We start from the raw sequence: 24440 nt of genomic DNA, 5'->3' as shown, positions 1-24440 counted from the left end.
AGAGTGGAGAAACTTGGCAAACGCTACCTCAGCTATGTGATCAAGGTCAACATAAATTGTGTTAATTCATGTTGATAGTATGTACCCTTATTATGATGTGATGAAAATGGCACTTTACCTTTGTGGTCTTCCTCTCCAAACACATAGCCCTACTGTAATCATGAGAAAAATATCAGCAAAATCCCAATATTGTACCCAAACAGTCCTCCTGAAAACTGTCCAGATCAGCAAAAATAAGGACAATCTGAGAAATTGTCACAGATGAAAGGAGCCTCAGGAAAAAATCACAATCAAATGTAATGTATCTTGGATGGGATCCTGGAACAGAAAAAAAGGCATTAGGTAAAAACTAAGGAATTTGGAATAAACTATGTATTCTAATTAATAACAATATATCAGTGTCACAACCACATGACATGAGTAATGCCAGGCAAGAGCCATCTGTTTGAGAGTTGTCAAACCACAAGACCATGAGATATAATAATTTGTTGTCTTAAACCAATAGTTCATGAGTAACGTGACTGGTTACTCAACAGTAGGTAACTGAAATGGAAGAATCCTCCTACAGGTAGAAAACAAGTGAAAACAACAGCAGCAACAACAAAAACAGCTGCAAAGATCACATACACAAAATTTTAAACATCCAGGAAATAGCCCATAATAAGGGAATTCAGATGGCTCAGAGGGTTAATGACCTCAAGAACCTGCGACAATTCGATAATCTGAAAGAATGCATATTACGTAATAGGGCTATGCTAAGGGCAATAAATCAGACCGTCTTTGTATTTTACTGGCGAGATAGGAGCATATTCTAATCAAAGCTGAGGCATGTGAATTGTGAACAGTGCTGGCTATATGTTATAAGGAATGCAAAGTATATGACTTGAAGTGAAATAGTATTTAATAAAACTTAGTATCATTTATATTTAGAAGCCAAGGGAGTAACCAAAAGTTCTTGTAATAATCTAATTAACTTGACTATACTAATTACTAGTAGTTTGTTTTATTTTATAGCAATAAACTATGCTAGAATAATAATTATGTATTTAACTATATCATCATTAACTTGCATTGTTTTAAGGTATCAGTTGACTGAAGAGAACCTGCTAGCTTGAGAATATAAACACTATTTATTACATTGTTTCTTGAGAAATGATATTCTGAATATTAGAGAACTAGGTTATAAACAGATAATTAAATGTGAGAATTTTGTTTAATGGGGCTCAATTACCTTATGTGAACAATATAAATCATTTAAGCTTTGTTTTTATTTTTTTATTTTTCACTATTTCTTTTTATTTCTTTTTATTATTAACATTTTTATTGGAGTATAATTGCTTTACAGTGGTGTGTTAGTTTCTGCTTTATAACAAAGTGAATCAGCTATACATATACATATATCCCCATATCCCCTCCCTCTTGCGTCTCCCTCCCATCCTCCCTATCCCCCCCCAAGGTGGTCATACATATTCAAAAAGTCCATGATTACTTTACAATGAACTTTCAGTTGCAGGTCAAGCTGTAACTAAGCATCTGCTGTGGCCATATGTTATCACAGTAGATTGCCACCAGGTGAAATTCGTTATGAGACACACCAGGTTCTAAAAACTATCACAGGAGGTGCTGTAATACGTAAGGCTTTCCCCTGCTTGGCCTCCCAGTCGCAATGGAGGAGGTAATTCCACATTTCAGCTAATATTATTTTGGTTCCTGCCATGAAGCTGGAAAATACTTCTTGCAGTATAGAATCTCCCACTTGCATCTAGAAAGTGAGTATAAGATTAAAAGTCGGAGAAAGAATTTACTCACCATGGAAAAATATTTTTGAGGGCTAGAAAACAAAAGTGTAAAGATGACAATATTTTCCTTTTATTATTATTCATGCTAGCCTGACCTTAAGTTTCTCACTTTCAGAGACTCCCAAAGGGTGATTAGATTTTTCAGCTATTTTGAGGCACCCAAGGTAGTTTAGCTACCTTCTATAAACCATGAACATGCTTGATTCAGTTAGGTGCTTTCAGTCCCTTAAATTCTTAGAAGTTTTATATCATACTTAAGCTGTTAATGTCTGTTTTTCATGAACATAGATAAGTTCGCTTTTAAGCAAAATGAAGTCTCAGTCTTTCAACGAAGTGTATTAAAATATATTAAGATAATATAAAAGTACAACATTAATATATTGACCACAAATAATTTTAAAATAAATGCAAGTATGTAATTTTTCATATTTAAGTTTTCAAACAACAGTTTGGCAAAGAAGAGGAATGGAGAATTTGAAGTGTGGAAAACATCAGCATAGCTAAAAGACTATCTTCAAATAGACAGAATGTAGCATTTTACATTTAAAAAGTACATAAAAAGCATGTATCTGTATGTTAAAACAACATCCATTAAATTGCTAATTTTTAAGAGTTAAAGCCCTTTCTAATCTGGTCACCTGGAAGAAGGGAAGTTTATTATGTTTGTATTAATATTGGGAAAATGATCTCTGGTAGACAGAATTCTAAGACACTTCAAGTGTTCTGCCCCCTGATATATGTGCCCTATGGAATTCCCTCCTCTTGAGCGTAATGAACCTGTGCATATGATGGGATGCTATCCCTGTGATTAGATCACCAATCAGTTCACTCTGATTTGATCAATAGGGAGATTTTCTTGAGTGGACCTGATTTAGTGAGGCAGATCATTTAAAGGGAAGTGAAGCATCAGAAAGGTGCTCCTGTGTTAGCTTTGAGGACACCAACTGCCATGCTGTGAAGGCCATGGGATAGAGAACAATGAGTGGCCTCTTAATGCTGAGGGTCTCCATCCTTTTAAATTATAAGGGAATTAATTTGGCCGGTAACCTATGAGTTCGGAGAAGGACTTCAAGTCTAAAATGGGATTGCCATCCCTGCCAAAGCCTTGATTTCAGCCTGTGGAGACACTGGATAGAGGTCCCTACTATTTGAACTATTTTACTACTTCAGGGCAGGGACTGTTTTACAGTAGTGGGGTTCAACTTCTAGAATGTGGCTTCAATGTCAGTTTGGGGGTAGAAGAGATTCATTCACAATCTGGAGAAATGTTTCTCCAAGCTGATGAAGAGCAAGGACTGGGAAGACCCCTATGGTTCCTTAGAGTCCCTTCATTGAGAATTGGGAGGTTGGAAAGGCTGGCTAAGTGAGGTGAAGGCACCTAAAGTGCGTACATTTGCAAACAATCTCTTTTCCAATGTCCTTGCTCTTTTCACTAGTAGCACAAAGTAGCAGGGTTTTGGTTTCATTAGGAAGCCCTCAATTACTGGACTTGAAGATTAAGAACTTTGGTGGTCTTTTTTTGAGGTGACAGAATGTGAGAGAGCTGGTTGGCCAGATTAACTAAACTTGGAGTGGACATAGTTCCCCATTCCATCCTGGTCCTTTTTACTGTAAGGCAAAGATCCTGGTTCACCCCATTAATAAATACAGATTTAAAGCTACCTGGGTAAAAATCAACATCTGAAGGAAGACCAAAATTTTCTTTAAAAGCAATCTGAAGTTGATTACAGTAGTCATGAACAGGTTCATTAGATTTTTGTGTACAAGCCTGAATTCTGTTCCAATCAACAGGCTTTGGAAGATCCCTAGGAATTGCTCAGTGAAGTCACCTAGCAATTGCCCACGCCTGATCATATAATATATCAGTGGGCTGGTCTCCCAGTTGTTATTCTTAGAGACCTTTCAGGATTTTTCCCAATTAATGATTTTCATCCAATGCTGGGCCTGGCCTTCACTTACAAGCATATGAACTGGCTTATATAAGTCAGGGAAACCAGGTTGTTAAGTTTGTATGACTGTATTAAACTCCTCAGCAAATATGTGAGGATCTTTGGTTACTTTGGGAAAATCTTTGACTGTGGCTCTTAGTTCAGCTTTAGTCCAGGGAATATGAGAAATTAAAGGGTTAAGCTGCTGGATCCTCAGAAGTCTTAATTTTAAAGGGACAGGTACTTACAAGTTCAGAGGAAAAGAAAGTAGAGTTTCTGAGAAAAGGAAAAGGGGGATTTGAGCGTATAGAGAAGGCATAGGCAGCATAGAAGGGAAGGAGGAAGATGGTACCAGTGGTGGATTCTGGCCACCGGGAGCCAAAGGAGAGAGACAAGATGGTGGCAGAGGCTGAGCCTAAGACAAGGAAGCCAGGGAAGAAGAGCCTCGAGCTTTGGGGGCCTTTTTATCTTTCTTTAATCATTTGTTTGCCTCAGTTAATCTTAAAATCTTGTTTGGCAGAGAAGCAATTTTAGGCTTCTGATAATGTGTGGAAGCCTCAAAAACACCAATCACAATAAACATTCCAGTAAGTTCTGAAATTTTTAAGCTATTGTAATCCAGTTAGGTCTTACGGTTATTAAGTTTGGGGATTTCAAAAGTTCCCCATAATGACCATTGATATTCTGAATTGTTTTTGGTCAGGTTGGCCCATTTATTTAGAAAGGCATATGAGGAAGGATCATCGTTTTTAAACAAAATCGGCCAGAATCCTTGTAGCTGAGGGCACCCTCAAAATACTTCGATAATTGGAATCCCATATCTGAGAGGTTTTTCTCTAGAGTAGAAGAACAGTTTTCCAACAGCTTAATAATTTACAGCTCAAATGGTGCAATTCAATCAGCTTTCAAGCTAATCCCAGCCAATTCTAAGGAAATAGCTTAGTCCAAGAAGAGCCATGCCAAAGACTTTTCAGCCAATTTCCATAGAATGACCCCTATTTCATAGGAATGGGCTGAAGGCTGGGGGTGAAGCAGCCCCTTTTCTTAAAGGAATGGGCCAAAGGTATTTTCAGCCAGCTTTGGTTGAAACAGTCTGATGTCAAAGTCACACCGAAGTACCAAACAAGTACCCATATACAGAAGAAGGCCTTAACCAGAAAGACAAAACCTTAAAATAGATCCTGAATAAAGCCTGGAGAGCTTCAAATGCAAACAGCGTGTGAGCTTGGATTCAGGAGAAAGAGATGTGCATTCAAACACCGGGGTCAGTGAGAAAAGCAGTGAGCAACAGTGGGCTCAATTGTAGGTATCACACCTATTTGCTCACCAGCCCTGGAGCATTTGTGGTCTTCACTGGTCCCTGTATGGACGACCAAAATGTTGATCTGAAACAAAGAGACTGCCAGATGTTTCTCCAGCAAAGGTAAGTTTATTCAGTATCAACAGAGAATCACAAGTATCAGCAAGCCATATGCAAGTGCCTGCCTGGCAATGGAAGGAGAACTCTTAAAAAGAGAGGAAAAGGAAGTTGGAGGGCTAGAGTAAACAAAGAGTCCATGGCTTTTGATTGGCTGAGTTCTCACCAGGAAAGAAGAGGAGTCTTTCTTCTTGGGCTCTGTGATTGTCTCAGGGTGTGAGAGCTCCCCCACTTCTGGTCTCCTGACTCTATTTAATTGAGGTTTCTGTTTATCATTTAATTTTTTACAGAGTGCTATACATTTGGAAGGCATGAAGTCTGTATTTTGAGGTTGAAAACATAGTAAATGGATGACTAACACACATGTGTTATATATTATACATTATATGAATATCATATAATATATAATTAATCCTCCCTGGGAAGATCATAATAACAATCTTTCTAAGATTTAAATCATCTAATACTATGTAAAATGAATCCCCCCACTATATATATATATTTTACATATATATAAATATATATAAAATAACTGCTCAAAATTCAACAATTCAAAGTGTTAGCCATCTTATGTTTAAGAGAGGAAATATTTGTATGTAACCCAAGTCAGAAGGCAGGAGGACACCACTTAATAGTTCTGGTTGTGGAGCCACGATGAATGGTTTAGAAATGTCACCTCTACCTCTTACTGCCTAGATATTTCTTAACAAGTCATTTAATCTCTCTGTACTTCAGTTTCTAAGTCTCTGAAATGGGGATAATACTGACTTCTTGTGTGTTAATTCTTTGAAGGCTGCATGAATTAAAGTATGTAAAATCTTTGTTTCTTACACATAATAAATGCTTATAATTAGCTTTACTATATGTCAGGAGGACCTGAAGTGCAGTTATGCAAGATACTACAAATGTTCATTTTTTTGGTTATTTCTAGGGGAATCATACATAAGTTGAAATAATTCTTCTCAAAAATGGAAACCCTAAAAATGAAGGGTTGTGTTTCATGCATGCTATGCTCAATTTATTTATTTTGTCAAGGTCTTTAAAGAAGATGATGTTGATTTTTAATATAAAATTAGTAACTGATTTTTTTCGTTTGCTCTATTCGACATTGTATTTAGTGTTCTTATTTCCCCGTAAAGTTACTGTATCTGTGTGTCTTTTAACTAACCCGTTTGGTTTTATCATGTGGTCATGTTCCCAGTTTGCTCCATTGTTTTATAAAAGTGCCAAACTGAGTTCATCAAAGGAATAATGAATGCTCCATATGGCATTCATTATTTTGATTTTCAATAAATAGAGTAAATTGCATCCACAGTTTGTTCCTCATTTCACTTTGAAATGAAACAGATAGTTTTCCAGTGATTATTCTGTCTTCTTATTGACAGTAACTGCTCTCTTACGTGAATGTCAAATAATGGTTCTATTTTATATCCAAAATTGTAAATTTTTATCAAATGCAGGCATCAGGTTATTAAATTTATGATCTTTTTTATGAAAATTGGCATTGATTGAGCAATACAGCAGAGAAAGTACATACTCCCCCTATAGGAGGCAGACTAATGCATTTCCTCACCCCTAGGGTACCCACGTCCTAATCCCAGGAAACTGTGCATATATTCTGTCACATGGCAAAAGGTAATTAAAGTTGCAGGTGGAAATAAATTTGCTGAGCAGTGGACCTTACCATAAGGAGGTTATTCTAGATTATCGGGATGGGCCTAATGTTACCACTAAAAAGTAGAAGAGAAATGCAGAAAGGGAAGTTAGAAGGATGCAATGTGAGAAGGATTCAATCTGCCTTTTTGAATTTGGAAAAGGTGGTGTTGATCCAGGGTGTGAGGGGAACCTCAAGAAGCTGGAAGAGAAAAGGGAACAAATTCTCCCCTAGGCCTTGTAGAAAAGAACTCAGTCCTGTCAAGCCCTTGATGTTGCCAGGGGAAACCTGTGTCAGACTTCTGATCTACAGAGCTGTAAGACACTAAATGTGTCTCGTTTTAGGTCACTCTTTGTGGTATTTGTTACAACAGCAATAGAAAACCAACACGGTGCCCATCTTCGGAGGGGTACCCTCCTAGCTGTCTCATAGTCCAAGCAGACTGGGTGCAAATCGAGCCCCTGTGACCACAGACAACACTTATTAATTTTCAGACAGTGTATATGGCCGAGGAAGAATATTTCCTGAGCCTCCATTACAGAAATGTTACGAGTATGACAACCAGTCTACTGACAGGAGACTGCATACAGCCTTTGAGGCCAATTTTATAAAACCCCAAGCCACTTTTCAGGAAAAAAAAAATGTTAACTTAACATATCACATGAATCTATTTTATATACTTTGATAGTTTTCACAATAATTTTAAATTTTACTCAAATTGTGATAAACACCATACAGTTTTCCATTTTCTGCTTGACAACTTAGAGATAGGGTCCCTAGATCCATTGTTCAAAATGCTGTATATGTATATATAGATATATAGACAGATATAGATTTACATATTTAAATTATATATATAATTTAGCCTTTTGAAGACAGGAAAAAAAGAGGCAACATTTGGGTTTAGTTTTAGAAATATATGGTTATATTCACTTATGAATTCGCCCTACTGAATTGGAATGTGCTTTTTCTTCCTTCCATCCTCTCACAAGAACATTCTTGCTTTGCTTGCCAGCATTTGAAGAGGAATGAAAGAATTAGTTCATAAGGTGTGAAGCAGTAGGAAATTCCTTCCTAAAGTTGTCATGTTATCTTTCTGGCCACCTGGCCTATGTTCTGACATGAGAGAGACCAGTTTAGTTTATTTAAAGCTGAACACATCAGTTCTTCAAGAGAAGGCTAAGAATCTAAAGGAAGTACTTCACTGCTTCACAGACAAGTACTTCACAGACAAGAAATTACTATGACCTTGACTACATGTTTCATTAATAGTGAAATATTTTCATTTCAAGTGTCTTTTTATATTAAAGCAGCAGGTTGTGTTGAATGTGAAACCATGGAGAGAAAATGTGACATGTTTAAGGACTGTTACTTTTCATTATTGTAACTATTGAGACTATTTGGTTTATTTCCAGAATGACAATGTGGTACGTATTAGAAACAGCAACCTAAAATGTGGCAAACGTGTTTTAAAAAGGTTTACTTTTAAACTTTTTAAAAATATTTTTTTCATCTATCAGATAAAGCACTAGCTTATGAGTAATTATTTAAATTTTTCTCATTTATCTCTTTCCTCTCCCTTAAAGAAGCACTGCTAACCAACTTCATAATGGATTAGTATATTGCTTCCTGCTGCATTAAAATGTGGCAAGTGGCATGGAATCGACAAATTTAAAATTCTTACAAAATGGGGATAATACAAGCAAGAGTCAACACACATAATTCTTACCATGTGAAGGCACTGTTTTAAGCATTGTTTATGTACTAATTCACTTAATTGTCACAAAAGGTCGGAATATCATGCTTGCATTTTACACAAGACAGGTGAAGTAACTTAACCAGAGTCACATAGTGGATCTGGTAAGCATAACAGTCTTGCTAATAGAGAAATTTTCTTTTTTGTGCTTTTACCAAAGCTTATATTAAAATTAGTTTGGGTCTTTGGTTGTAAATAACAGAATAAATTCAAGAAAGAAAAGGCAAAACAGTAAAAAAATACATATATTTTAAGGGCATAGTAGCATCTCATGGAGCACAAGGATAGGAGGTCCTAAAAAAGACATTGGAACCATGCAATAAGAAGCACTGAGAATCTTTATTTCCACCTTTCATTTCTTATCTTTCTCTTCTGCTGCTTTAGTCTGTCTTCTCTATAGACCAGTCTTTTCTGTTCCCTTATCTTCATGGTCCATAGAAGCTAGCCACCATAACTCTCATGACCTTTGTCTCTTCATTCCATGACCAATCCATATGAAGCTTGTCCTAATTATATATTCTTATGCTGAGAAATTAGATTGGTCAAACTTAGCTTAGGTACCCATCTCTGTCAAAACAGTTCTACTGTTAATAACTTCATTTTGAAATACCTTGAATATAAGAAGTAGAAGAGAGGCAGTTGACTAGAAAATTCCATAATTTAAGTAACTGGAATCTTCCAGTGTAAACTAATATATTTTAATATGCTAATATATAAATTTTATATATATATATATATATTTTTTTAAAGTTTAACAAATTTTTGGTTTTTTTTTTTTTTTAAAGATTTATTGATTGATTGATTGCTATGTTGGGTCTTCGTTTCTGTGCTAGGGCTTTCTCTAGTTGCGGCAAGCGGGGGCCACTCTTCATCACGGTGCGCAGGCCTCTCACTATCGTGGCCTCTCTTGTTGCGGAGCACAGGCTCCAGACGCGCAGGCTCAGTAATTGTGGCTCACGGGCCTAGTTGCTCCGTGGCATGTGGGATCTTCCCAGACCAGGGCTCGAACCCGTGTCCCCTGCATTAGCAGGCAGACTCTCAACCACTGCGCCACCAGGGAAGCCCTATATATTGTTAATTCAAACTCATGTGATACCAACGAGAGGCTGATGATCTCTTTCTATGCAAATTATATGACTAGACAAAAGAACATCAAAACTAGAAAAAGAAGCTCTTCTTTGGCTTCCAACTCCCCTCTAACAAACACACACAAAGGCTGTCCACAGAGAAACTCAAGAATATGAAGAATATTTATATTGATTATATTAAATTGATATACACTTGATTGATACACATTTTTGTAATGCATTTTGGAATAAATATCGCTAAGTGTGAACAAGCAATTCATTAAAATCCCATGATTCTTTATTCTCTGTTCTTTGGTTATATGGAAAGTCTTGATTTTTTAAAAAAATGAATTCCATTATTACATATATATGATAAAAAATAAGCAGGTGTAATTGGAACAGACCAGTTATGGTACTTCCTCTACACAAGTATCATAAATATTTGAACAGTATCTTCCTGACTAGATACTGTTGGAAGATTACTATGAAAGAACTAAATTCTGCTAAAACATAAATCTTATGGATTTGGGGGCTTGCAACACACTCTAGAAGACTCTCAGTGGCCAAAAATAGTACTAAGCTTATGGGAATGGTAGGGTTCTCTGTGGGGTGGAGGGATTAATTGTGTCAGTACCAGCAGGAGATAAGACCATGGCCATGGGATGGTCCCACGTCAGCAGAAGGAAATGAAAGTTCTCTCTGAGGGAAAGCATCATTAACTTAGGCCCCAGGTTTCCACAGTCAAATATCACACACACACACACACACACACACACACACACACACACACAATCACCATGAACAAGAATCTGTGGGGCAAAAAAGCCACAACAGATTTAGACTCTCATGGACTTCAATGTTGACATTTCAAGAAATGAATATAAATTAACTTTAAACTCTATGAGGAGAAAAAGGTAGAATAATGAAAGTGAGCCAGCAACAAGTAAATAAGGGGGAAAAAACCCACAAAGTACTATATGGATTATATTATTTTAAAAAATGAAAAATAAGTAGAATGAAACAACATATTGTTTAACTGTAAACGTGATAAAATATAAAAAGGCCAAGGATGATGATAAGTTTAAAATTCAGGTTGTTATTACCTCTTGACTGGGAAGGGGGCTATCAGGGATTTGGAATCCTGAAAAGGAAAGTGTTACACGGAGAGTGATAGGGTTCCTTGTAGTAAGTTGCAGTTCTTAAATTGTAGGTTCTCAGGTACTCTTTTATGCTTCAAAACGTATACGCATGCCACAAATATTTTGTATATATACCAAATATTTAAAAATAATAAATAAAACTCTTAAAAAGGAATATATTAATTATATAGGCTAATATAAAATTAAATACTGTTTTATAAACTAACTTTAAACTTTGTACTTTAGATTACACAGGAACACAAGGGCGAAATCGGTGTCTCCCAGCGAGCCGTATATTCCTGAAGGTCCTGAAAATTTCTCTTTCTTCTTCTCCCACTCCTCCTCCTCCCTCTCCTCCTTCTTCTTGGTGGTTACCATGAGAAAAATTTAAGTGTCTGCATTTACTTCAATTTTAAGTTTAAACAATGTAGTATATTCTGCATTATTTCAACGGTTACCTTAGAGCTACATAGTTAATTAAAACTATAATGGCAACATTACAGAATGAATTCAGTAAGTGGATTTATTTTATGTTTGTTAAGTCAATGAATCATTTTACTTTTTAATGGTTTCAGGTTAATGAAAAAGAATGGAGGCCGAGGAAAAACTAAATAAAATATTCTTGCTAAGCCAAGGTCATGGGACCTCATGGTATAGTCATTTTAGAGTAGTTTGAATAATAAGACTAAAATTGATTCCAGAATGGAATCATCACATACCTAAAACTAGAATAAGTATGTGGAATTCAAAAAACCCATGTTGGTGTGGCAAAATTGTTCTTGTATCTTAAGAGGTGATTTAGTTTCAGCAAAACATTATCTGCTACATTACATCAATTTATTATCTAATACCTCAATATTTAATGTACTTTAGTAATTTTTTTGGTTTTGTAGTTGTGTAAATAGTATAATAGTTTCTTACTAGTTTCGTGTTTGTGTATATTTAATTGACTTTATGATTAAAAAATTTGTCATCACTGAAAGACTTTTTTTTAAATTAAACGTATGAGTATAACATGGTTGAGATCACCAGATTAAATCTGGAAAAGCTCCGTTAATTTTCAAGAGTGGTGTATTTCTGTTGACTTCTCATTTCAAAATCTGAGGGGCTCATAATTAATAGAATAAAAATGCACAGCTCAAATCCCCATTATAACATACTAAAAGGAAATTAAGCCAATACTATTAGGTAGCGGGCAAGAAGGAAAACATGTTTTATGCTCCTACATTGAACATCGTATAATGTCACTTTTTAAATTTTTTATAAGAAAATTTGGAAGATGTTATATGAACTTCTCATTAGAAAGGTATTGTAACTAGTTCTGTAAAATCTGACTAATATTTTATATTCTTGCACAGCATTCTAGCTCACTGCATTTAGCCTGTTACATTCAAGATATTCACGTTTATTTTTATGAATTGATGAATGAATGAACAAATGAACAAATAAGTGAACAAATCCTGCAGGAATCTATTTTATATCTTCAACATCCCTCTCTTTCAACAGAAGATGTATTCCAGGATCCTAAGTGTCAGAAACTGATTGTCTCTTTTGGTCTGTGGCCTGATTCTTTCATGCTTCCTTTAATCTCTTCGTGTTTTCTTGCTCAGATGCTTCTTATAAGTGCATCTGGATATAATTAAGTATCTAAGATGCCTTCTGAAGCCAGTGTTATTTCACTATTGTATAATAAAGACTTTAAGTAGAACAGCTTAAGTTTGAGTCTCATGTGCAGTAGATATGACATTCCAAAGATGAATCACCATTTGAAGAATTTACAATGAAAATTTAAAATAATTAAAGTAAGTTGATCTTAGTGTTTTGAATCCTCTTACCTCAAGTATATAAGGGATGAAGAGGAAGAAAGGAGAGAGGGTTTTGGGGGAGAAGATATTGGGAGGAAAATATTTTTGAATAAAAATGTGATGTGATATTCTTTACCTCCCCTCCTCCAGGTAGGATGTGATATTCCTTCCCTCCCCTTCTCCCTCTCTCTGCTTAAACATTCATGGGGGGTGCAGGCTCTCACAGGGATCTGTAGAAAGCTTAACACGTTACGCCTTCATTTGGGAGGCAGGGTGAACTAGGATCTGACTCTCACCTTGGAACTCCTGCAAAAGAAAAAGGACTTAATAGCTCTCCGGAGAGTGATGCTATTTTGGGGTCGACCTACATACACTCCCTGGATACGTCCTAACAATGGATGAATGCCTATAGGGTTCTCTCCTAGCTGATATGAACTGCGTAGTAGAGCAAGCCATCCTGACTTCTGTCCAAGAGCGCCACCTGGAGTCACGGAGGGAATGAAGCAGCAAGAAGCTGAAGATGCATATTCAGAGCTCAGGAAAGAGTGGCAAAGGGCCACCTAGAACAAAGTCAAGAGAAAGGCAGTGGGGGGGAGAGGTGGCCTGCAGAGAATGTCAGAAGAACTCAGAAAAGAAACCCTTGCAAAATATGTCAGGAAATTAGAGCTGAATGATGGTTAAAGTAAGAACTGTCCTTACCTTGAAAACAGCATCTAGAAAAGAGGGCAGGGAAGGAGTTGTTTGTGAGAGAAGTTTAGATGAATAAATAGAAAAGCCAACTATACCATTTTTAATCTTGAAGACATCCAGCCTGAAAAAGGCTGGTGTTAATATAAAGTCATAAAAGTATGCTATTAAATCAAAATTCCTCGTGGTGATGAATATCTTGGACTAAACATTCTAATTATTGAATTGTGTCTGTGAATAACAATTTAAAGTATCCCTAGAACAAATTTTATCTAAGAGTGGGCAGGGGAACCCTGGCAGTTACCACACTAGGTATATTTTAAAGGGGCAATGGGTGATCAAAGTAAATTTGCATTTTGGATACATCAAAAAGAGTTGTTCAGCCTCCAGGTTACATAAGAAAATGTAAAACTTTTCTTAAAAAGCTAATTCAGTCCTCTAAACTGTCAAAATAAGGGGCTGTGTTCTTTGACAAGGTTGCATTTGGTTTTATTTCTATTTCCTTTATTTCTTTTGGATTTATTGCCCAAATTCTGTGTCTTGACCAAAGCTGAGAGTGAGGGCAAACATCACTATCACAAAAATTCTGTTTCTAAGAATAAATATGAAATTTTAACAAACAGCTTTTGTTATTATCACAACTTACCTTTTAAACATTTTAACAGTTAAGTATTGAAAGCTTAATGTTATAGCAAAGAACAGCAAGTTCCTCACTGTCACCTGCCGGGTTCCTGTTGTAGACACTGTAATGCACTTTTGAAATATTAGATGCTCATTTTCAGCTAAGGTCAGGGAGAAGCAAGGTTTTTTTTTTTCTTTCCTCCTTTATAGTGAGTGTCTGAGGTTGTCTTATCTTCTCTTTAACTTATGGATTTGGAGATATCTTCCATGGTGAGGTGCAGTTTCATTTAAGCAATCTGACAAGTTAAAACTTTATACACTGCTTGCAGAAGAGGCCGTCTGAATACGTTTCCAAACAGAATTAAGGCTGTCACTTTCAGTTGTTTGCTTTAAATTTCTTTTACATTTGCTCCACTTGCTGCTTTAAAAAATCACCTGAGTACTCAGTCATAGGTGTATAAATTTGGCAATGGTGCCATTTAATTGTTTATCAAGAAAACAAAATCATCTGGATTTTCATCTGCTTTTCTGCTTTCATTGCACACCCATTAAATTTAACATCTTTCCTACAAAAGATATAGATGAGGTCTTTACAATAGGTCTCATGAAAGAAGTGCACATATTTTGGAGATATATCAATATCATATTTCATCAGCAGCTGCCAGCAGTTGAATGACTTCTTGTATAAGTGGGCATCAGTTGTTATTGAGCTCTGCTGTGTTAGTATTGCTGTTTGCAAAGTAACATATTTAAGATTTCTATTGCTCAAGCAGTCTTTTCACACTGTAATAGCAGCTATTACATCTTGTTTGAACATTTTATGTAAATATGACAAGATACTTACAAAATGTTTTCCATGTCATTAGGTTTACTTAGGGCTAAGGAATATGAGGAAGATAGATTGGTTACCAGCTGGCTTACAAACAGTATTTTTACTTTCTCTTTTGCTGTGATATAATTGTTTTATGAACACATAACTGCAGCATGTAAACAAAACAACATATATGCTTTTGATACTTGGATTTATCTTTATCATATTTATCTCATTGTGACAGGAAACTGATTTTCCATTCTATAAATATTTTTTCAATCATATTGCCATGTTGTTAGTTGAGTAACATCCTGAAATCTCTCATCAAGCAAGTAAACAGAAACTCAAAGTCAATCGTAAATTGATGACACTTTCTACATAAAAATTCATTCTACATTTCATAATATCTGATGTGTTATAAATTTAAATAGCACAGTTTATTATATAACTAATGTTAGGTAAGAATTTTTGTGCTACTGCAGTAATTTGAAGAAAATATCGTGGTAGCACAGGGGAACCAGGAACAAAAAATGCACTGGTGATGGAAAACTTTTGAGGGAGGAGATATTTTAATTTGGTCAAGAAGAATGAGTAAGAGTTTTCCAGACTAAAAGCTATAAAATGATTTGACTCTGCCCTTCCTCCCTCTTTCCCTCCTTTTTTTCCCTTCATTCTTTTTATAAACTGTACCACTGGTTTGGGTTTTCCAAAGTTTCCAGATGTCTATGAATAACTAGAGATTATTCCTTCATGATAGGAGTATGTGTTATGAATATCAGGCATAGTGTCTTAAAAAGAACATTGAGTATTCTCATTTCTTTTCGTGGACTGTTTGTAAAAGAATCGATTTTAAAAAAATTTACTATACATGGTTATTTATATTTCACGATTAAAATGATCGTCTCTGGTGACTGTCAAATTGTGTCCAAATCCTGGTCTCACTACATATCAGTTACGTGATCTTATGCTATTTTCATTTTGTTAACAGTGGAAAATAATGGCATTTACTTGATAGAGTTATTGTGAAGCTAGCCCTCGTCCCTGCTGTCGTGAAGAAGCAGGAGGCCAAGAAGGTGGTAAATCCCCTGTTTGAGGAAAGGCCCAAGAATTTTGTCACTGGGCAGGACATCCAACCCAAAAGGCACTTCACCTATTTGTGAAATGGCCAAGCTGCATTGAACTGCAGTGGCAAAGGGCTGTCCTCTCTAACCGTTGAAAGTGCCTCCTGCAGTTAACCAGTTCACCCAGTTAACCAAGCCTTGGACAGCCAAACAGCTACACAGCTGCTAAAGCTGGCCCACAAGTACAGGTCAGACAGAAAGCAAGAGATTGTTGGCTCCACCTGAGAAAAAAGCTGCCAGCAAAGGGGATGTCCCCACTAAGAGGCTACCTGTTCTTCTAGCAGGGGTTAATACTGTCCCCACCTTGGTGGAGAACAAGAAGGCTCAATTGGTAGTGACTGCACATGATTTGGATCCCGTTGGGCTGGTTATCTTCCTCCCTGTCCTGTATCTTAAAGTGGGCGTTTCCTACTGCGTTATCAAGGGCAAGGCCAGGCTGGGGCATCTCGTCCACAGCAAGACCTATACCACCATCGCCTTCACACAAGTTAACTGAGAAGACAGAGGATCTCTGGCTAAGCAGGTGGAAGCTATCAGGACCAGTTACAGTGACAGATATGATGAGGTCCGCTGTCACTGGGGGAGGCAATGTCCTGGGTCTGAAATTGGTGGCTCGCGTTGCCAAGCTGGAAAAGGCAAAAGGCAAGGAACTGGCTACCAAACTGGGCTTAATGTATACTGTTGAGTTTTCTGTACATAAAATACGAATTCTCCTTCAGCCTGTATTAATTGAGGAAAAAAGAAAAAAAACTAGCATAGAGTATTTCCATTAACACGTATGGCTTACACATGTTAAAATAATCCATTGATTTCTTTTATAAATTTATTTATTTGTTTTTGGCTGCGCTGGGTCTTCGTTGCTGCGCGCGGGCTTTCTGTAGTTGTGGTGAGCGGGGCTACTCTTTGTTGCGGTGTGTGGGCTTCTTATTGCGGTGGCTTCTCTTGTTGCAGAGCACAGGTCTAGGTGCATGGGCTTCAGTAGTTGTGGCACAGGGGCTCAGTAGTTGTGGCTCGCGGGCTCTAGAGCGCAGGCTTAGTAGTTGTGGTGCACTGACTTAGTTGCTCCGTGGCATGTGGGATCTTCCCGGACCAGGGCTTGAACCCGTGTCCCTTGCATTGGCAGGCAGATTCTTAACCACTGTGCCACTAGGGAAGTCCCAAAAAATAATCCATTGATTTCTAACTTTTGTGTATAGGCTATTTTTGATATTCACTTCCCTGGTTCTTCATTTTAGATCAAGAATTATACCTTTCTCCGTTTTATCTTTCTCACATGTTCTTTTTTTTTTTTAAGACTTAAAAAAAATAATGAATTTATTTATTTAGTTAGTTTATTTTTGGTTGTGTTGTGTCTTCATTTGCTGCACGTGGGCTTTCTCTAGTTGCAGAGAGCAGGGGCTACTCTTCGTTGCGGTGCGCAGGCTTCTCTTGTTGTGTTGACTTCTCTTGTGGAGCACTGGCTCTAGGCGCACAGGCTTCTGTAGTTGTGGCTCGTGGGCTCTAGAGCGCAGGCTCAGTAGTTGTGGCGCACGGGCAGTAGTTGCTCCATGACATGTGGGATCTTCCCAGACCAGGGCTCAAACCCGTGTCCCCTGCATTGTCAGGTGGATTCCTAACCTCCATGCCTCTCACATATTCTTTACAAAAGCTTACACTGTGCTTTTCAATATCATTTCAAGAAAGTACTTATCTCTCAACAGTCATTCAGTATGCAGAGATGCAGTAGACTCTTGACTCTAAACCTCTAATTTGTCTGCATTTTAAAAATACTAGAGGCTAATATTTTTCCTTTCAATAAAACCAATGTCACCTTGTTTTTCTATAGAACCATTAAAAGGTCTCTATCAGCATCTTTACCAAAGGTGCTTCCCTGTCCTTGTAATTTGTGCTTCAAATACTTTGCTGACTGTGCGTTCACCCAGATGATATTTTGAGTCCCACTTATAGTAGATCTTTGTCCTTTACACTAGGTGTAAATCTGTTTCGCCCTTAAACGTAAAACATTTGGGAAATGTTAATCCCAAACACTCCTTGTCACTGTTCTCTTTCACACTTCCATTGCATTGTGCCTTTAGAAACGGGAAGAGTTGAATATATGTGTGTGTGTGTGTGTGTGTGTATACATGTATATATATGAATGTAGATAAATTAACTCTACAGGTTTTTAAGAAATTTATATTTAATGAGAAAGAGAAAGAAAGAGACAAAAAATTAATTCAAGAAGCTCATACCATTACATGTCATGCTGTAGAGCGGTGATAAATGTTATGGGGATATAGGAAGCAGAGAGGACAGTAAGTAGTGACAGAGAGTTGCTATTTTTCACTAGAACTGACAAAGTACTCCTCTCTGATGAAGTCACTTTTAAATAAAACCTTGATGAAAAGGAGGGAATAGCTACGTGACTGTTTGAGGCTCCAGCATTCCAGGTAGAGGGAACAACAAGTACAAGTTTTTGAGGTAGGAGCATGATTAGGAGAGTGTTCAAAAAATATAAGGAGAATAATATGGCTGGAACTTAGTAACTAATAAAGATGATAGCAGTTTAAGTCTTAATGTCAGTCAGGTGGAGAAGGTGTGAGAGGCAGTTCTTCCTGAGTGTATTGAATTGAGCACCTCTGCTTTTGACAAATGTGTGTGTGTATATAAAATAAGGGATTGAAATATGACACCCCAAAATATGCCCCTTATTTTGAGCTGAAGGCATTTGAAGTTCAACAGATGGGAAAGAAGCCTTCCCAGAGTTTCCCTTATCTGACTAAACCTTTGAGATATGAGGATTGCCATATATCCCCTCTCCTGGGAAGTTTCAAGACCACCGTGAAGAGGAAAAGTTGGCATTGAAATGGACCAGCAAGAACATTACTCCATTAATTTCCCCCATATGTTTGCCTTCCCACAGTTTGCCACATTGGAAGCCTAAAGTCTTTTCTTTTGTCTGTCACTTCTCTACACATTTATCGTTAACATTCTAGATAAGCTAAATTTCTAACCATTCCTTTGAGTTACTCATCACTGAGTTTCTCCTGCAAGGATGCACACTACACTCGATAGTAAACTCCATTTGTTTTTTCTCTTGTTAATCTGTCTTTTGTGAGTCTAATTCACAGGGCCCCAGCCAGAGAAACTAGGAGGGTGGAGGAAAAAGTTTTTTTTTCCTTCTCTACATTTTTTGCCATCTTTAAATGAAAACCATAGATTGTTTAACCAATGTATGCATAATGTTTTTAAAGGTAATATACTATCCTAACAGTAATATGAAGGAAAAATAAATATAAAGTAACCTATAAAAGTATGCATTTCAATACAAAGGCACAACTATATGACACAGTAAAGCTGCTAGATGCTTGCCCTCATATGTAGAATTACTGTGACCCTTGCAGCTATGCCTGTAGTCTGTATTGGCAACTCTACACTACAGACACTTTGGGTTACGGCTTTGTGATTGCTCAAAAAAGTGAACAATGCTTGCTTGGCAAAGTTTTGATGAAAACACAGTCCTAACTTCACCTGATTTGCATAATTTTTGTCTTCTCTGAATGGGAAAGTAATTTACATTTAAAGTGGTGTTTGGGTGTAAGCCAGACACTAAAAAATACTGAAACATGAAGAGCAATTCTTTGTTGTGTGGTATTGTCTTTGAATTTCAGAACTCCTGCTCTCTTGCCTTACCAAATACAGTGTGTCACAGTCAGTGGGATACACAAAGCACTTCGAAAAATTTCCAAAATTCTCCGTTGCATCTTGAGAAAGATCTTAGTCTTAGTCTATTCTAAGTGTAATGGGAAACTGTTGTAGTCTTTTGAAGAAAAATGACATGATCAGATTTATATTTTAATAGAATCATTCTGTTGATTAAATGTTAAGCTTTAGGACATGAGAATTAAAAATCACAAACAAATCGAATATTTTATATACTTCTTGTTAGTTTGTTTTGTTTTTCTTTTTATTTTACCCTCAATATTTCAGAATAAGATATTTTAGGGAAAATACTGAATTCATTTAAAACAAAAACATTTTACCAGTTGTTCTGTTTATAATACCTAGTTATCAAGTTTAAACATTATTGTAGGGAACTTCAGTTTGACAAAGTTCAAGGATGGAGGCAATTGGGAAAACAGTCCAAAACTGCAGATTTGGAGTTGATATTTTTGAGTTCTAATAGTGTCTGTATTATTAACTGCTATATGAAAGTGGGCAGCAGCTTCTCCACACTTATACATATAAATCTAAAATTGTGTTCTACCTCTTAATGACCCCACATTATAATTAACAGTGTATTTTGGGGGTAAGTAATTTCCTTTTTCATTGCAAGAAAATACATAATCCAGCAATGAACCAAAATAATGGGGATCATTTTGGCTTAAAAATGACTTTCTGTTTATCCTTCTCTCTCTGACTGCTTATATCTCCTGATAGAAGCTTTTCCACGCCATAATTCATCCTGACCAGGGTAGCCAGGAAGACTACTCAAATCAAAGAGATATGTGGTCCCAATGGAGACAGCACTTCTCTCTGAACCTAATATCATACTCGGTTGATTCAGAAAACGGTTGTTTAAGAGAGGTGTTTTTTCCTAGGCCCAATTCATCAAATATGTCAGAAAACTTTTCACACTAAAAACCTGTGCTTAGCAATAAATCACTCAATAGTATCTTAAGAGAGGAAAACAAAAGCTGCATTAGTTGTTTCAACAGTTAAATCAGGAAGGACACACCAATTTAGGAATTTTAACAGTCAAATCTTATTTATGAACAATCTGCTAAGGTCACCATCAAGTTTATCATTAATGCTGTATATGAAAGCATTTGATTTGATGTTGATGTCCAAATATTAACATATAGTATGAAGATTAGTAAAAATGTGGGTCCAGGATCAAACAGCAATTGCATATATAGTGTTAAGGGATGTGTGGTATTTCATTTAAAAGTGGGGACTTTGGAGGTTGGCTATCTAGGTTTAAATGTTAGCTCTACCACTAACCAGATGTGTTACCTCAAGCAAGTTATTTTTCTTTTCTAAACCTCAATTTCCCTATCTGTAAAGGGATTTCGAACTACGTGTTTGTTGTGAGAACAAGATAACCCATGCACTTAAAATATATTTGGTGAAGAGGAACTCATAGATAAAGATTTGGCACTACTGCTATAATTTAGAAGATTAGGTGTACTAGATATTTATGTTTCGCTTTAAGAAAGAGGAACAAAATTTTGACACAGGATGAGTGGGGATATATAAGTGTTTGCTACATGGTGCTGAAAAGATATATTTTTCCTGTTGTATAACTGTGATGCTTAAATAAGTTTTTCTTTCTGTTTTAAAGTGGAAGAGCTCACATCTGAACTTAAATTTCTTTCTGCAGAATAGGCAGCTTTTATGGTCACAGCAGGGATTAAGGACCAGATGTATTTGTTGACAGCACATAGATTCTTAAATACACTTGCATACATGGCTCCAGTTCATGCCCTTTTATGAATTTCCTAATTGGTCATTGTTAATTTGGTGGCAACAATTAATTCTAAGAAAGTCCTAGAATGGAAATGAGGAGATAAGAAAAATTTACCATTAAAAGCAAAGGAAGTTAGAGTATGGAGATTATTTAGAAAACAGAAAACCTCTGCTTTCACTGAAGCCATTTAAACAAATTTACCCAAATTAGGATATTTTACTAAATAATACAAATAACTGCTTCCATTTTAAACTTCAATTTTAATAGACATCTTTGGTAGAACACATTAAAATTTCCATAGAAGGTAGAATAAAGAAAGAAGTTATAGACATTTCCTGGTAGGTGAGACAAAATCTTATTCTATATCTAAACATTAACAAATAGGCATTAAAGTTTTTCTTAAAAAAAGAGAGAGGTCGGGAAAAAGGTAAAATAATCCAAGATACTTTACTAAAGTTGACAAACTGTAAAGAAACATACAAAAGACAAGAACATTGCAGAATATTTATCATATCTTAAAAGATTTTAGTAATACTGTTTTCATGGTCCTTGAGAAACAAAGGCAAAGAAGATATGGCTCCTGGCTTTAAGTTTAATGTGTTGGGAAGCAAATGAAGAGTTACAAGAACATTGATGAGAATTAAACTGCAGGTATTTATACAGTGCTGAAGGACTAAAATTAATCAGCAAAGAGTTTGATGGGAAATAGGAACTAATGAAGGGATGAAGTGAGGGAAAGAAACATTTAAATTGGATTTTGAAGATGCACAGTAGTTACTCAGGATCCTCCAGGATACCTGGGTTATAAGCAGAGAAAACAGAAAAAAAAATATTTGCAAGTTTGCAGTGACACTTGGGAAGTTATAATAGTCTGAAATGAATAGAAGGTACATTCAATGGAGTGCAATGGCCAGAGGATGATAAAAAAGGAAAACATGAATATACCTGGCCTTCACATTTCTTACAAAGAGACATTAGAACTCTAGTGCCACAATGCTTAAAACTGTTTTCCAGGGCAATGTTTTTCCACTTCTCATGAAAAATCTTCCCTTAAAGCATTTTACTAACCGCCCTTCCCACAGCATTGCTCAACCGAAGCCCCATCAATAGAAGACAGCTTATTGCATTTTTTAAAGGTGAGTCAGCATATAGTTCCTTGGGAGGGATATTTACTGCCTTCAATCACTGGAAAGTATAAAAAGCTGATAGATACTTCTTTACTGAAGTCCATTTTGATAGGCAAAGACATATAAAAGATGCTAGAGATGAGGACATTTCCAGCAAGAGAATGAAACAACTACTGTGAGTAAGGAGAGGAAGTCTCACTTTTTCTGTTTGGTCTCTGGTGCTTATCGTGTTCCTCAGTAAAGCTGAGAAGAGAATCTGCCTTTTTATTTCTTTATTTTTGTTCATTCACACAGTTTTTCTGGAAAATTTAAGCTAAACCTTATTTATAAAGTTAAATGTCATCCAACATCATGGTAGAAAGACATACCAAAAAATAAAAATAAAGTAAAATTATATGTCAAAATAAATGGTGTTGTCTTTGCAGACTCATGTTAGCCTATGAATGCAGGAAAATCAAAACCTGCTATTACATTAGTAGAACTATAAAAACACTAAGTATTCATCCAGCTGAAGTTTGGGGGGAGGGGAGGACCAGAGGAGGATATGAGGACTAGAGTATTACTTTTTATGGTTGTTAACTCCTCTGTTTTATGTTATTTGTCCGTCAGGTGTTTAAGAAGTTATTGTGCTTCTGTTGTTCGATATCTATACTGTAACTTTTTGCTGTTTTTTTCTCTGAATGATGTTCTCATCTGTTAGTGCAGATAGAGTTGTCAGCAGCGATAGTAGCAGAAGGCATCACCATGATGTTCTGGAAGCGTTTGTAAAGACAGAAGGGTCTGAGAGTCTCAGGAGGGCTGAGGACTCTCTCTTCAGTTACCATTTACCCAGACATGTACTTGGCAATATTGATTAGGTGCTTGCTATTTATCCTGTGACTTAATTTAGGCAAGGGTGTGCAAACCTGAATGAAACAGAGTCCAAAGCCCCAGCGGGGGCTCCACCACGAGTCAGTTCATGCATACACCAAGGTTGCTAAGGCCACAGTTCTGCCCTCCTCTCCCTTGTTATTAGTGTTGGTAATTAATTTGAACAAGCCCCTCACCTCCACTTCAGAGTAAATGGGACGAAGGGAAGTACTGAATATGAAAGTGAAGGTGACATTAGGGTACTGCCAAACCAAATGAGTTCCCTATAAATTCATGTTTCTTTGAGAAAGATATTTACCTTTGGTGGTGTCATATTCAAGTGTTTCTGTTGCTAAGAATCTAAAAATCAGTGTAGACCATGGTGCAGTACTAATGGCTTTAAAGCAAAGTTTTGAGATATCTAAAATCAGATGAAGAAGATCAGCTAGGATTGATAATTTTATTTGTCTGAAGATAACTGCTCTCTGTATATGCTCTGCCTTAAAATTAAGCCCACACATATGCATATTATATTTTCCACAACATATAATATTAAAGTATTTCTTTTATATTTTAGAATGTAAAAATTAAGTGGGTATGCCAGATATATAAATGTATTCCAAGGCAAAGTACATGCAATAGTGCATAAAATAAATGGGCTCCAAAAATTCTATTAATGTAAATATATGATCAGTATAGTCTTTAAATATAATATCTGATATTTCTTTAAGATATTTGAGGTAACTTGGCCTGCCTTGTGAAAATAATCCACTTGCAAAAACTATTCTATGTGTTACCAAATGTCAAATGTTTAAAAGGAAGTATCTGCCTAGTTTATTAAAAGTCAATTAAGTAAACTTATGCTTAACTTTCTATTAATACGTCAGTGAAGCTGCACTGCATAAGGGACAGAGGATTTTATCACCCTGGTAGAAGTGGGAACCCGAAAGCTATTGAGCACTATAGATTTCCCAATGTATCATAATTATAGAAACACCTGTGTTAAATAACTCTGAGTTGATCAACTCTAAAAATATAGAGTGCTTAATAGTCCTGAGAAGCAAACTCACTGCCAACAAGCCACAGGTGTTCACCACGGGAAGCCATAAAAAATGTGAAGATGAAGGATGTGATGACATTTCCCAACTCATAATATATATATCTGGAAATGAACTTATGCATCTATAATTGAGTTGGTTTTTAAAAATTG

The 24440-nt window shown here is 36.3% G+C and overlaps 1 pseudogene; it reads left to right on the top strand.

The window, feature by feature from the left end:
* Nucleotides 1–5091: 5091 nt before the first annotated feature.
* Nucleotides 5092–23149, top strand: LOC132363314 (large ribosomal subunit protein eL8-like; annotated as a pseudogene).
* The last annotated feature ends 1291 nt before the right edge of the window (nt 23150–24440 follow it).

The sequence above is a fragment of the Balaenoptera ricei genome, chromosome 3 (assembly GCF_028023285.1).
Source record: "Balaenoptera ricei isolate mBalRic1 chromosome 3, mBalRic1.hap2, whole genome shotgun sequence".
Taxonomy (NCBI): domain Eukaryota; kingdom Metazoa; phylum Chordata; class Mammalia; order Artiodactyla; family Balaenopteridae; genus Balaenoptera; species Balaenoptera ricei.
The sequence above is the reverse complement of the archived record's forward strand: the minus strand, read 5'-3'. Positions and strand labels throughout refer to the sequence as shown.